Genomic DNA, 15,495 nt, shown 5'->3' with positions numbered 1-15,495 from the left:
AGTTGTGCCCACAAAGTAGGCACATCACTATAAAGGGCTGTCCTCTGCACTCCTCAGTGGTGGAGTGAAGAAAACCCTGCATGACATGTGCTGAATACCTTGGCATGGGTGACACAAATGCCCTCAGTTCAGGAACCACTGACAGCCTCCTCAGTTCTCAGCTGAAAACGCAGGAAGGATCTGACAGCACTTAAGGAGAGCAAGCAGTCTCTCACTTGATGTAACTAAGTTAATTTCCATCTGGGTATGAGCTGAGGCTCTTGAGGTTGCTGAACGATTGGAGACACTGGTTGAAGCTGCCATGTCTCATTTGTCCCAGCTGCCATGGTCAGGAGGCACCCTTGGATATACCTCCAGTGGATGCTCTTCTTCCAAAGCAATTAAATAATTTTCACATCCATCATGTCTGTGTAGACAGCACATCTCAAATAAATTTGGTATACTGTTGTTCTTTTTTGGCATGTTTTTTTTTTTTTTTTAAATTGTTACAACTGATTCATTTTGAGGTCTAGCTCATAATGGGCTGGAGATATTTTCTAAGTTACATTTATTGTAATGTTCATGTGCAATGGCTGCATAATGTTCAGCTTCTGTGAATGCTTTATTTTTCCTCCTTTCCTTCTGCATGCTGCAAAGTGACAGCTTGATAAACAGACCAATTTTTTTGATTTTGATGTTATGAGTTTTCAAGGAAAAGGCAGGATCAGCTTGCATTGGGAGATGTTCCTATTTTATGTCTTATGCAGAAGCACTTTTAAGAATGGACACTGGCATAGGTAAAAGAACACTGCCACCAGGAAAAAGGCCTGCTGTTGATTTTTTTTATTTTAAGAAAATGGTCTATTTTTGTTCACATGCAGAAAAATTGCTAATTTTATTCAAGATGAAGGAGGTGGATTTTAAATAAGAAATGGTACTTCTAAAAGTCTTCAGCAGCGTTGTTCAGTATCTAACTGAATAGCAGAGGCCTGTCAAAGCAGAGAGGGATGTGTTTATCTGAATTTCTTTTTTTTGAGCAGACTTTATTTGTGTTTCATTTTCCAAGTGGCACTGTAATTTTTTTTTTTTTTTGGTTTTATGAGTCCTGCTTTCCAGTATGGCATCATTGCTTGGTGCTTCACACTGTAGAGAGAACAGCTGGGTTAATTAAATAGATATGTCACAGCACTGAAGCCAGTGACTGCTGCCATTGTACACAGGCAGCCAAGAGTTACAGTAAATAGAGACTCGCAGAGGCATTAGCAATGCAATATCAATTGTAGTAAAAAAACCCAAACAAGCTGTAGTATGAAAAATAGTAGAACAAAATGATGCTTTGTGTGCATAAATTACAAATAAGTATAAATGAGGTGAACTGTGCATTTGTGATCTCATAAATCAGTTATTATTGATTATGATAAACTAATAAACTGCATTTCAGGTAAATGTTAGCAGTGTCAGTATGGAATTTATGGAGGATTTTCTTTCCTGGTAGGATTACGGCACACTGCCGCAGTTTTCTTTTCCTTACCTTCTCTTCCCCTCCCCCCAACCCCCCCTTCAATATTGAGATATCCTGTAACATTTTTATAAGGATATTTGTTATCTCTAGTGTGTGGACTAAATTTGGTGACACTGTCCTTTGTGCGTTTCCTGTCTATTTACTCTCAGTTATGAAAGTCATACACCATAGCCCCCACTTCATCTCTGAAACACTAATGAAGGACACTGTGTTTAAGATCTGCTCTGCCATTTTCAAAAGGGGCTGAATTTCAGTTCCTGGCAGAAGACACCTTTTATATCTGTTTAACATCTGCACGATGTTCAGGTTAGCTTTAACTACTGAGGGCAAAGTGTTCCATGACTTTGGGTCATTGCAGACCCAGCGATGTACATGTGCTGTAAACTGAGGAGAGGAGGTCATCTCAATGAGTATGATGGAAATTGTTACTAGATTGCAGATTTTTTTCCCCACAAATGGATCAAAGCTCACTCTACAGCTGCTGGTAGGGCTACTGGGAACAGCAGCAAAAGCCAAACCTCCAGAAAGGATGGATACAAAGTAAATCCCAGCACAAGCTCCTCTCAGTGGTTTTCATGATGACTGGCAGGTTTCCAAGGAGCAGATGGTGCCAGCAACGTTTTGTTGTTTGTTTGTGAACTACTTGCAGCATTGCAGAGCAAAGGCAGTGTAGAGCTGGTCAAAATGGCAGTACTGGCATGGCAGAAAATGGCATGAGTCATGGTGGCTGCTAAATTATACCTTGAAAGAAATTGTTGGCTCGCATAAGAACCTGTTGTTCTTAGAAGGTAATGAAACAGCCACATAAACATCATTAATTCTGCAATAAAAATCTTCCAGAATGTGATAATAATAAGGAACTATTGTTTCAAAATCAAGCCCTCTTGTGCACGATAAGAGGATTCTCAAAGTAAGTGGAGCTGTCAGACATCAAATCTCAAGATGTTTTTTGGGGAATCTCTGTGTAAACATACTAAAAGACAAATGAGAAATCTCAGTGCTGAGACTTGCTAGCTATGGGCTGTAGGAGCTGGTAAAAAACCCTTTCTTTTATGGAGTCCTCAAATTCTTGTTTTAAATCCATTATTGGAAAAGCAAACACTAAAATACAGACCCAAGTCTCAGTTCTCCAAGCTCCCAGAATGTGAGTAGCTGTCTGCACATAATCCCCTGGAAAGAAACAGGGAGGTGGAAAACTCACAGTGGCTTACTCAGTGGTTCTCCTGTCTAGCATCCATGGCCTCTTACCCATCATCTTGGAGACAGGGCTCTCCTGTCTGGGGGACAGTGATTGTGATGTCTGCATTGGATAGTCATCAAGACAAGCTTCCTTCATGTGCACAAGTGTCCTCTGCTCATGTTCTGCTCAGCTTCTGTTTGGAAATATGTGCAGTTAAAGCTACTAAGAATATCTAAGGACTTTGGGTGGTTAGGCATGAAAGAGTTCATCTAAACATGTTACATTGTCTAAATGGAGGATGAGCCTTGGGAGGTTTTGGTGAGGGTTTTTTTGCCTGTAATTGTCATACTTAAATTGAAAGCTCTGCAAAGGTGACTTTTTTAACGTGCTTTACAAAATTATTCAAAATTGTAATTAGTAGCCATAAGGAACAGGAAGGAGAAAGAACAGCAAACAGAATAATTCCTGTGGAGGGATGAACATTTGAGCATTGTGATGTGATGTGATTGTAGGCACATCAGTCTTCTATTTCCATACCCCTTTTTGAATGAAAAATTATGGTAATCTCAGAAACAGCTGAGGCAGATTGTGTCATCTCTTTTGTGGAAAGAGCCAAGTTAGAGAAACCAAGCCTGAGCTCCCAAGGAGTGGGGAAATTTTAAGACTCTTACTCCTGAATCTTGTAGGAGCTTGTTCTTGTGTTTAATGGACAAAATAAAATACTTTAATTCAGTGTAATGAATTTGTGACATTGACCTATTATGACTATAGTTTTCCAAGAAGCTAAGGGGTCTTCAGTTTACTTGTACCCTCCCAAATGTTTTAATCAGAGATGCCTTTGATTTTCTTTGACATTAAGCACAGTTTGTGATTATATAAAGTTAGTTAGGCTGAGGAGAGACAGAAAGAGGAAAGACAAGTGTTTTATATCTTTGAGCAATTTCTGTTTCTGAGGTTGGACAGCATTTTGAATTAAAATATTTTAACACAGTTCTCACAACTGTTGTAGATGCTGTAAGTTTCACTAGACTTCAAGCTTATATTCCCCCCCCGCCCAAGTTCACATCTGTAGCAAATTTGAGTGCGCTGTCCTACACATTACACCGAGTTGTGTTTTTGGACATGTGATACAGCCTGAGATTATTCAGTGTGACAACACTTAACCTAACATAATTCAGTTCAGTGCACTGAGAAATAGAATGATAGAATATTTTTTTCCCTAGAATGGGTACCCATCCACTGTCACTCAAATTACTGCTGATTATCTGGTAGGAGCACAAGAATATAGGACTTGCCATACCAGATCAAACCAGTGGTCCATCTAAGAAGCTGTCCTTTCTCTTGAGACAGGCTGGAGCTCGGTATTTAAAATAAAACTGCATAAAACTACAATAAACTTTCAAATGTCTTTCACATTATGTTGCAGGTGTTTTTAAAAAATCCTGTCAGGAGATTTTTGTCTGTGCTATGCAGCAAAAAGGCTTAAATCCTTCATGTTTCCTAAATCTGCTTTGGTGCAACACTTAATTTTCATATTTTTTATCTAAACCTTATCTGAATTTTTTTGCGCTTTTGATGTCAGTGTGCTGTGGTAGCAGTGCATTCCACAAATTAATTACCTGTTATAAATAGGAATGTCTAATGTCTCATGTAAACCTCAAACATGCCTTCTATTAGATATATCATCTTTAAGCTAAAAAGGATTCCCATCAGTGTTTCTAGTCCCTACCCTGCAGGACTCTTCCAGTGCCTGTAATTATTCTAACAATTCTTCATATCTATACCTTCTGCTTATCACAGGAACAGATCACAATAATTAATATTGTGTAGAGTGTGCAGTTACTTTATATAGCAGCAACAGTATTTTTCTGGAACATTTAAATGTTGGCATGAAGAGTCAAGAGAAAAAGAGGGATGCTTACAATCAGAATTATCTTTTACATTTTGTATTTCAGATGCAGGAGAATGGTGTCAGAATCATTACATCAGTGGGAGATTTGGTCTGAATGTATGTTGAGCAAGTCAGAGATAGTAAGAGCCCCTTTCACTTTAATGGCCTTTTTGCATTTTAAACCAGCACTTCTGCAGGTTAATTTGTCCACTCCTTAATAGTTTATTTCTTCTTGTTCTTAATCAACCTACTTAAGTTAATTTGGTATTTAAAGTTATATTTAATGTAGATCTAACTTAGTAGTTTTCTTCTTCAATTAGCTCAGCAACCATAATGCAAAGAGTGGATTTTTTAAAGAGATAAAATCCTTATTTCTGTCTTTGGATGTTCCCTCCATCCAAGTGTTTTTAAGGATTAAAGGGATTAAAGCTCTCTAAACTTTTTCTTTCGTTCCCTTTTCCTTCTTTTCTTCCTCTTCTCATGTGCATCCTGGACTTGCACTTTTGAAAAATTAATCAAGAACTGGTAGTCTTGAAAGCAGTGGGCACAGTCTGACATGCCTGGTGTTCATTGGCATCGATGCTGAGGTGTGTGAGCATCTGGAGATTGCAGCAACGTCCTCAGCTCCAGCTGCACTCTGCAAATTCCAGTGCCTCTGCAAGGCAGCTGAACCTGTGTGGGAGCCCTTGCACAACTTGCACAGGCTCTGCGTTGGCCAGGGTGTAAGGACTGAAGTAAATTAGTTGGAGGTGTAGCAACAGCCTGCAGACTCTTAATAAAAAGTGTTCTGCTTATGGTGAACAGCAGTGATTTTGGCTCTTGGGGGCAAATGGTTTCTTTCGTAATGTAGTGTTTGACCTATAAATCTGACTACAACTTTGCTAGGTTCTTTTCCTACAAAACCAGCAATCTCCACTGTCCACTTCCTTAGGCTCTAAAATAAATAATGAAAAGTACCGTAAACACAGGATTTGATATTGATTTTCTGGAGTTTAAGATAATCTGAGGTCTTCAGAGATCAGTATCCTTTACTGTGTCATACACTTATGTATGCCGCTGCTATAAAAATAAATAACTGAAGCTCTTTAAGGTCTAGTTTGTGAAAAAGATGAAACATTTATTGGCCACTATATTTTGAGCATTGTATTTCTGAAGCTGAGTTTGATGCTTTGCGTCCCATAAAATAAAAATGATGAGATTGAAGGCAGTAATCAAAAGAAAAGGGCTCAATGTGTCACACTGTTGCTAGAATACATGTGGGTGGTTGAACTGAGCTTTACTTCTAATATGCTTTTATAAATTTTTAACGATGGCTAATGAATCAAAAATTGGGAGGCCTTGGAGATGAGTTATTTATCAGGTTATTTTTTCCTTTTGGTGCTGTGTGCAGCATCTCCTGGATCCCTTGGGTTGCAGGCTGTTTCTAAGATGTAGCTTACTGTTCATTCTGTTCCCCATCCGGCACTTTGCATCTCTTTAGCAAATACCAGGGTAGGGTTCAGTGATATTAATTTTGAACTTTTCACAGCAACAGATGTTAGAAAGGCCTGCCAGTGCAAAACAAGGCTAATTTTGGTTTTGTTGTGGATGTCTGGGCGCTGCTGGGGCTGCGGGGTGGGCAGCGGCGTGTTCCAGCCCTGCCCCGTCCCACCAGGTGCCGCTATGATGCAGTGATGCCTGGAGCCGGCCAGCAAACACAGGGATACACAGTCCCCAAACTCCTGATTAATACAAATAAAAAGGCGAAGGAAATTGCAGCCTGCACCCTGTGACCTCGCCAAGACGCTGTAAAGCATCAAGGAAGCCTTGATGAATCAGGAGCAGTCTCCTAAATATCAGAGGGCTATGTGGCTCCACAGAATATTGCACCGACTGAGATTTCTACTGTGTGACCATATTACAGCATCAACTTGAAAAGAGAGGGAGAGGAAATTAAGAAGTCAAGCCACAGAAGTAAAAATAATTCACAGGGAAGTGGCTCAAGCAGCTTACAGTCAGCTTTGCCTCTCCAAGTGTAGGCATGTCTGCACGGCACAGAGGAGGCTGCAGTCTTCTGCCTGCCCCGAGCATGGTGGTCTCGATTACACAACATGCGTTGCTGGTGGCACTTACGCGGTGGCATTTTGACGGGGAAGAAATCATGATGCAGATTGAAAGTGAGCTCTCTGTCAGCCACCCAAGTGGAATCAATTGCACTTTGGGTTAGGTAAACCAGATCATTCCTTCCTGTGGATCCCCTAAATCTCCAAGTGGTGTGGCAGAAGAAGATTGTATGATGCTACTTAGAATGGTATGTGTGGGAAGGAAACCCACAATGCTAGATTTAAATGGCCAATACCAGACAAAAGATGATAACAATAAGTATCTTTTAAAATTTGGTGTTGAAATAATGAATTACTGGGTTGTAACAATACCATTTCGAGGAAATGGTCTCCAATAAAATATTGAGAAGTAAGGCAATAGCATTGCTCAGTTATTAGTGGATCACAGCTAATTAGCAGGTTTTGAATCCCCATACATGTTTACACTTGTGGTTTCAGTTTATTTCTATACCTTTCTGGGAGAATCAGGTTCCTGATAGGTAGCACAGCAGTTCTTTGGCAATACCTCCCAACTTCCTCAGCATTTGACTCTGTATCCCACTCAGTGATGTGTCTAGATGTAGTATCTAATTTTTCTTTCTCTTGCACAAATCTTATTGCCTGACTTTGTGAAAAATAGTATATCCAGCACTTTGCTTTGTCTTTTTATATAAGCCCATGATGATTTGAGGTCCCACTACTTTACCATGCACATGGCTAGTAGGAGAACAACCTTGGAGGTGAATATGTGAGAGCTTGGTGTGATTCACAACTAGAACATAAAATATTCTGGGCTGTTGTTGGGGTATGTATTTGTAATTATTTCTGTATTTTTATTATTGGATGCTTCTGTAATTCTTGAAAGAATAGGAATGTATGATACAAGGTGGATAGAACCCAAATTTCAGAAAAATCAATTGATGTTGGCAATGGAAAATTCATTCTTTATTGTACAGGCAGAAAGCGCCTGAAATGCTGCTTCTGTTGAGATGGAGGAATTTGTAGGAAGAACAATTTCTAACACCTCTCATTCTGGTTGGTCTTCTCTTTTCATAACTCTGCAGAAAGAATGGAGCATAGTAAAACCTTTGAATCCTATTTCTGGGCATGTTTTAGAGTGCATACTTCAGCAGATTTAGAAGGCCTTGAAGGACATGCTCATTTGTCTAATCTGAGGAGAAAAGAAAAAGTAGATACCATTTTCCAAAATGAGTTACACAGACAACTAATTGGTAGCATCTTCACTTGTATGCTAAATGTTGCAAGTGAATTTATTCCATGTTAATTTATTCTGTTTCCAGTTTCAGGGAATCCTGTGTATGAAGGGATATTACTCACACCCAACATTAATGGACTTGCATCACTTTTAATTGGAATTGCTCATGTGTTAATCCATAAGCTCACACCATTGTAGTTGCCAGGAAAATGCACTTGAGGCTGCAAGCCTTCTGGCAATTATATTTGATACACTGTATTTTGACAAAATAATTCAAGATGTACAACCCTATCAGTGCAACCCTGGCTGCCTGAGTGTAAACAGCTTTACATTCATGGAGCTGGAAGGTTCAACATACTATAAGTAATTGGACTCTTGAATGGCTGAAATAGCCCTGACTGGGGTTTTTGTGCCAGACCTTGCTCTGACTGACGTAACACAATATTCTGAATACTTGCATTTGAAAAGGTGCACATGAAAAGGTAGGCACACTGCACATGAAAAGGTGTGTGCTATAGATTAATGGCTGAACTCTTACTAGAAAGTAAACCTTATTGAACTTTATCCTGGAAACTTGACAGTGGTAGCTGGCTGAAGTTAAAAGTGAGCTTTGAAGCCCAAAGCAAAATTACTTTGAACCTGAATGTATGGGATAAATCTCAACTGCTGATCACAATATGTAGAATATTTTCAGCTATTAATTTTATTTAACATATTAAGTAACTGTTTACTTAACAAGTGCAAAAAATTTAGTCTTTGCTGCTCTTTTAGGTGTGTTAAAGTATTGTGAAATCAGGAATTCATGACTACACACAGACATCTGGAGCTAGAGGCTCAGCAGACTTTTGAAGTCAGTGGAGTTGCTCAGATTTACACGTTCTGAGGATGTGCCCTATGAGATCAGTGCCAGTCCAGACTTATGTATTCTGGGTCAAGTTTAGTGAACCTGGAGAGTCAGAGGACTTCAGAGTGGGTATTGTTTCATTTAAAGATTGATTGGACCTTCCTTTATCTATGCTTAGTGCTCCCCCTAGTCTGATTAGTGGGGGGCATGCATTACGTATTTCTAGGATTAATTCAATTTCACTTTCCACCTTCGTGCTTTCCCTTCTGAGAAATCAGATGGCTTTATGGAAATTCCCTGCTGCTCTCTAAATCCCCGAGTCTCTTTCCTGTTTCTCACTTCTTTAAGGTATTAAGTGTTACTCAACAACATAGAAAAGTTAGCATGTCTGACTCAGTGTGTTTAATTTCACTGTGTTAAGCATAAACAGTTTTAAAGTAATGTTATTTCAAAGTGGCTATATTTTGCACAACACACTATCAAGATCAGGGATAAGGTTAGCTGGTATTTGTTGGCTTCCAGCTACATTAAATACTTCAAAACTCCATAACCCAAATGTAAAATTGCATCTTACTGCAATGCTGAGAAGTCTGGCCATGGAAAATCTCAAGGTTAATGAAGTTTCTGGCTGAGGATATTTGCCTTTCCAGCTGCTGAACGTGAAAATTGGAAGTGTGAGCTCCTAGGATATTGGTCCCCAGCCCATAATAAACCACCCTATAACCTGGACTGACATGGGAGGCCACAGTAATGTTGTCTGTAGCACGCTGCTCATACAGCATGTGCTTTGTGGGACCCTGGGCTTGTTAAGGAGGCTCACGTGAGGTTGCCTTGCAGTGGGGGAGTTCTCAGGTCCATCCACCCTGAGACCAATGCTGCTGTGCTGTCACTGGGTGTGAGGGAAAAGACAAAGTTCATGTTCTGGAATAGGGGGTTGCTTTATAATCGGAGGGTCTGTAATGAACTAAATTTCTATATCATGTACATTAAAATTTTTAGCCTCTCAACTGGCTTGCTTTTGGGATAGGTTAAAGAGAGACATCACTGGATCCACTGATCTTGGAGACATTATCTAAGATTACAGAAAGGATTATCTGCTTTGAACAGCACCTCTTTATTTTTGTGTCCATTTATTTAGTCTCTGTGAAGAAGTAAGTGAAAGACCATCATCCAAAAATTAAAAAAGCAAAAACCAAAACCACCTCTCACTGAACAGAGGAGGGCTGTGTTCCACACAGGCATGTTTTCTTGAGAGCCTCATGGGAGTTTTTGTATTAGCACGGCTCTTGAGTGCACACACTAGAAAGTTTTTTTTTTAATACTTAGAATATCTGTATCTTCTGAGCCTGTGAATCTGAACTGGCTGATATGTTATGGGATATGTCATGCAGTTTGAACTAAGCAATCTAATGGAGTGGTTGCTGGGAAATGTATATTAGTGGGAACATTAATGTGCTCACTTTATATTGAAACCAGGTTTGACATTGTTTATGTAGCCCATGGCTGAATGGTGATGTTAGTATGAAAGAGGCAGATTGTTTAGCTGAAAGGAGAGTTGAAACTTGTCATGTCTGCATTACTGACATTAATGTTTTATTCACTCAGTGCTTCTAGGACTACTTCTCTGTGTGGGATTATGGTAATTCCTGATCAATTGTGTCTTTGTAAGAAAATATAACCACACATAAAGTAGCTAAAATGCAAGGTGGCTCTTTATATCATGAAGACCAATTAGAGGTTTGAAAAGAAAGATATTCCAATAAAAGCGTTCTTGCTCAACAAAATGTGGAAGGACTTAACAATTTTACTAGGATTTACCTAATATGATTGTCTTCATTTAAGAGCGAGGTGTGAATCTCTTGCATCAAGGAACAGGTATCCGCTTCTATTGCATGAAGATATATCTCTTGAAAACACCATTATGCAGTTGTCTCTGAGGAGTGGAAGGACAGAGGACCACAGGTCTAGGTGGGTTTGGTCCTCTCTGAGGTGTTGGCAAGGAAGGAAGAGCACCATAAGAAGCCTGACTGCTTTGCAATGGCTTCATCCCTTGGTCATAAAACCTCCAAAATGGAATGAAAAATAGAACTGAGGGAAGGTTTGGCCACTATAGTTAGCACTGATTTGACTAACAGCCATGAATTTATTCTATGATCAGTATTTTGCAGTGTATTTTTCATTTGTTTCTTTTCCTCCAAGGCAGAAATACATCTTCTACTGAATTTATTTTCAGTGTTTTGTTTTGAAACAGTAAAATTGATCTCAATTATGATTTTTATCTTGACCACCGATCATGTCAGAGCCCAGCCCAGCTCTTTAAAACAAATTCAGAATTACTTGTTGTATTGATTGCTGCAAGAGTTCCATCCTGGTCTAGTTCAAGCATGTTTGTTTTGCAAGGTTGATATATCCTTGAAGAAGTATATTTAGTTACTATAAAAAATAATTTTCCTACCCTTTTTTTATGCTGGAAGGATTCTGAATGAATCCTGCAAAACTAACAATATGCATAGCAGTAGTAAGGAATAGAAATAATAAAAAAAATCAATGAGCTCTTTTTGTTCCCCCCCCACTCCTCACTCCCCCAGTGGCAGAATGACACAAATCCATTTATGCACACACACATTTACACACAAATAAATGGATGAATAGATAGTGTAGATAGAATGAAAGAACCCTGCTATTTTAGATTGAAGTGCCTGTCACTGACATTAATTTAGATGTAGTATTAGGGAGCCTCTTAAAGGTCAGGTTTCCCCTGGAGCGTTAGTTTACCCTGGACATTTTTACAGATGATGTGCTAAAGATGTAATGCATCTAATAACTACATCTTGGCTTCATCTACTTGATTCATCAAATTCCTTCTTGCTCAATACTGAGTTTTCAGTGGCATGTTTTATGTGAAATATTACAAGGCAGTATGTTAATGCTGTGTTGATTACAACTGATTTCTTTTTATTTGGAGGTACGTAAAAAGTAAAGCTCATTTATTGCCTAATGCTCTTGGCCTATGGCTTCCTGGAAATAGGGGGCCCTCATTTTTCAATTAAGGAGAGGTGGTTATGAATGACAGCTGCCCTCCCCTAGGAAAGGTGACATTCAGATGCTAGTGCAGCAGCATGACTACCCATGCAGCCAGGTTTATCATGTTGCTATTTATAGAGCCAAATAATACTTCCTGGGTTCATATAAAGCCATAGGTGGTTAAGTGCACTGATATCACAAACACATATCCTAATTCTTGCTCCTATTCGTGATCTCTTAATAGTACAGATGCTTAATCCTTTTTAAAGGGATCTTCTAACTTGATTGTGAAGACTGGAGTTGACCAGAAACCAGAACAGGGCAGCCCTGAGGTTAATAAGACTGTTTGCTTTAGAGCAATCAGTTTGTCTTTTCTGCTTGATATGAGTATTTTTGTAGTGTTACATTTGTGCTCAGCTGTATGCTCTGGGCTTGTTAAAAAGAGCTTTGTACAAAGATGAGGGCACAAAAGATAATTTTTAGAAACAAATTGGTTCTGAAATTAGTTGGATGAGAGTGGCATGTGCCAAAGAGCTGGCACTGTCACAGTTCAGAAACTCGCCTGGTTTCACCTCTCCATCATTGCCTCTCTATGGTAAACTGCCCATCCGAAGAATGAGTTTTAAGGTTTAAAAGCAAGCAAATGTAACATCCACCCCCAATAACTCTTAAGATCATCACGTTGAAATTATATATAGGTGTGAAATGTTGCTATTTCACAAGCTGAATTATTTTTTCTGTGTCACAGAGCTGGTGCCATCCAATTCTGCTCCATCAGCCATCGTGTGGGCCACGAATGGGCTCTGCATCCTCCTTCTGAATTGCAGATTTCTCACTTTGTACCATCCCAAAGGAGGGCTGCTTTTTGTCTACACTGATCCCACTCATCTGGTTTTTCCTTACACCCAGGTGAGGACAAAAGTAGTGCAGTAACAAGGAATTACAGTGGTGTGCCCTGAAAAGGACTAACACCAAGTTCATTTACTTTAGTTTGGGCTGAAGACTAGGCTGTGTGTTCTTTGTCCAGACTTTGTTCTTAAACTCTGAAGCAAAGCACAGCCTCGCCTTTGTGGGTTTTTTTCTTTTTCCTAGAACTGCTTTTTGTATGTATTGGCAGGAAAATAATATTGCTCTTAAGGATCTCAAAGTCAGTTCTGCTTCTGCAGCCTTGAAGGTGCAGTTACATTAAAGAGAGAAAAAAAGCTTTTAAATATTGAAGCAGTTTCTAAAATAAAGAGGTTTGAATTTATGATTGATTTCGAAGTGATCTGTGTTTAAACTTTGAATGGGAATAAAATAGTGTCTTGTTCAAATATTGAACTAGTTTTAAAGTTAAATGGCTCAAACATAGAACTCTCTCATGGGAAATTGTATTCTCATTTCAGCCTCTGACTTCTCCTGCATACTGTACTATACCTCATTGTAGTCACACACCAGTGTTTGCTTAGGCTGCACTGAAAAACTCTCTGATATGATTTTATTAGTTGATTAAAAAAAAAAGCAATAACATACCACAAAATACACTGAAAAAATTAATAAGGGCAGATATTTTTCTGTGGTAATAGAAATTCAGCAGAATGATGTAAGCAAAGACTTAGGGTAGCTCTTTAAAGCAGAAGGTTAGGGGAGATAAAATAATTAAAAAATATTGACACAGAGATGCAGTCACTGAAGTATGGCACGATGCATGAGAACAGTGTAATTGGAGATTATTCTCCAGAGCTTGGCCGGTAAACAGACAAACAAACCATTACCTGTTATTGCTCACCAAGACACTCTTAATTTTTTGGGGTGGTGGTTACTCTTTATTGACTGTCCTGCTGTAAAAGTTATTGGTTATGATTCATGTAACAGGCCCACAGTTGTATTTTATAGCTTGTGCTGTCAACTTATTAATGTGGTTGTGTTTTTGAGTGGGTTTGGTTTTCTGGCTTGGCTTTCCTGTTCAGCCGTATAATGGCTAATGAAAATCTTACATCAGGAATGGGGGGAGCTGCATTCAAGGACTAGATAAAATGCAGCATAAGTAATGCTCTGTTGTCTTACTGACCGTAGCATTAAGATTCCCATTGTATTTTATAACCAAAAAGGCTTTTCAGTTTCTTAACACTTAAGGGCATAATTATGTGTACTGACTAATTGAGTTGTTAGCCAGTTTTGCATATTCACAGAGCACATCTTTCCTTGATGTGTGGTCATGCAGTGGATCAACTTGACATTGATAGTGCTGTTGGTTTGACCCACTGTTGGGAGTCAGTCAAAGCTGGAGCAGAAGGTGAAGCTGCAGGTGAGCTCATCTTTCTGCTGGTCCCATCCCCATTGCAGCAAGAAATGGATCTATGATAGCTGGACATTCCAGTGGCAAATCCAGCATGTTCTGAGTGTGTATCTTCATGGCTGCAGGCAAGGGGCTTGAGGGTGAACTGCAAGTGCAGGGTTAGATAATAGAGTGAGGAATGATCTCTGCCTTGATCATAATTTGATGAACCCATAGAGGAATTGAGTTTTTTGTTTATTTACATTTTCATGAACTTGAACCTCTGGAAGAGGAACTCCATTTTATGTTTGAATTGAACTGGGGGAGGTAAGCATTAGGGCAAGTTTTCAAAATTTGAAAGTTGGAAATATTTCTTTCAATAATGTCACTTTATAATATAGCTTAAAAAAATTCTTGAGAACCTAATGCACTTTTTAAGAACTGTGTTTAATATTGTTTTTAGACTGTGGGGTACAACTAGTAGAGAGTCAAAGAAGCTTTCTTGGAGCATGATAAATCCATGCAGGCATAACTGAGAAATTACAGTAAATGTAGACAGCTGTCATATTCCAAAAGATAAACAAGTTATGGTCAGTGGAGTCTGTCTAATCAAACACTACTATTAAGCCACAGAAGCCACTCATTCTGCAATTTTGATAAAACAAGAGATATGGAAGAAGCTGACGGTGGGAGTTGTGTGTTAGTCAGTGAAGAGAATGGTATTCACTGGAACAAAACTCCCACTCTTTCTGTTATTAGTGCATTTGCTTCCTTTTTTTAATCATGAAGGACATCAGACATCTTCACATTTATTATGTCCTGTCAACTGTGAAATAGTCAGTAGGCCATCAGGCAGGTTCACTGTCCTCAGGTTTTCTCATCTGATAGAGATTCCTTTGAATTCAGTGAAGCTACACTGATCTTTATCCATCCTAGTTCTAGCCCCAGACCATGTGTATGTTCGTGTGTATATGCACATGTACGTGTGTGTAGGCATGCATACACAATGTGTTCACGTTTGCTTACATGCTGCAGGAGCTGGACCACATTCAGGGAAGAGAAGGAAGCTGATGAATGCTCTAGAGTGTTAAGTCCTATGACCAGCATCTGAAAGAGCACAGGGGTTGTTTTGCCTGGAGAAGAAGAGGCTCAGGAGAGACTGTACCACACTCTATAACTACCTGAAAGGAGGTTGTTGCTAGGTGGGTGTTGGTCTTTTCTCCCAAGTAACAAGCAGTGGGATGAGAGGAAATGGCCTTGTGTTGCACCAAGGGAAGTTTAGATTGGATATTAAGGAAAACCTCTTTACAGAAAGGGTTGTTAAGCATTGGAACAGGCTGCCTGGTGTGGTGGCTGAATCACCAAGCCTGGAGGTATTTGAGAGATGTCTAGATGTGGCACTTAGGGACACAGTTTAGTGGTGGGCTTGGCAGTGCTGGGTTAATAGTTGGACTTGATGATCTTAGTGGTCTTTTCCAACCTTAATGCTTCCATGACTCTA

At 39.3% G+C, this 15,495-nt stretch overlaps 1 protein-coding gene across 8 annotated transcripts in view; it reads left to right on the top strand.

The window, feature by feature from the left end:
- Positions 1-15,495, top strand: part of RARB (retinoic acid receptor beta) — a 320,022-nt gene that overhangs the window by 48,425 nt on the left and 256,102 nt on the right. The window contains exon 3 of one of the 8 annotated variants that reach the window (XM_031503874.2): positions 12,486-12,646. The exons of the other annotated variants lie outside the window; for them this stretch is intronic. The gene's annotated coding sequence lies outside the window, so the exon portion shown is untranslated. The remainder of the gene's footprint in view (positions 1-12,485; positions 12,647-15,495) is intronic. 8 annotated transcript variants of the gene reach the window in all.

Source organism: Lonchura striata, chromosome 1 (genome assembly GCF_046129695.1).
Source record: "Lonchura striata isolate bLonStr1 chromosome 1, bLonStr1.mat, whole genome shotgun sequence".
NCBI classification, from domain to species: Eukaryota; Metazoa; Chordata; class Aves; order Passeriformes; family Estrildidae; genus Lonchura; species Lonchura striata.
This window is presented reverse-complemented; position numbering and strand designations above follow the sequence as displayed.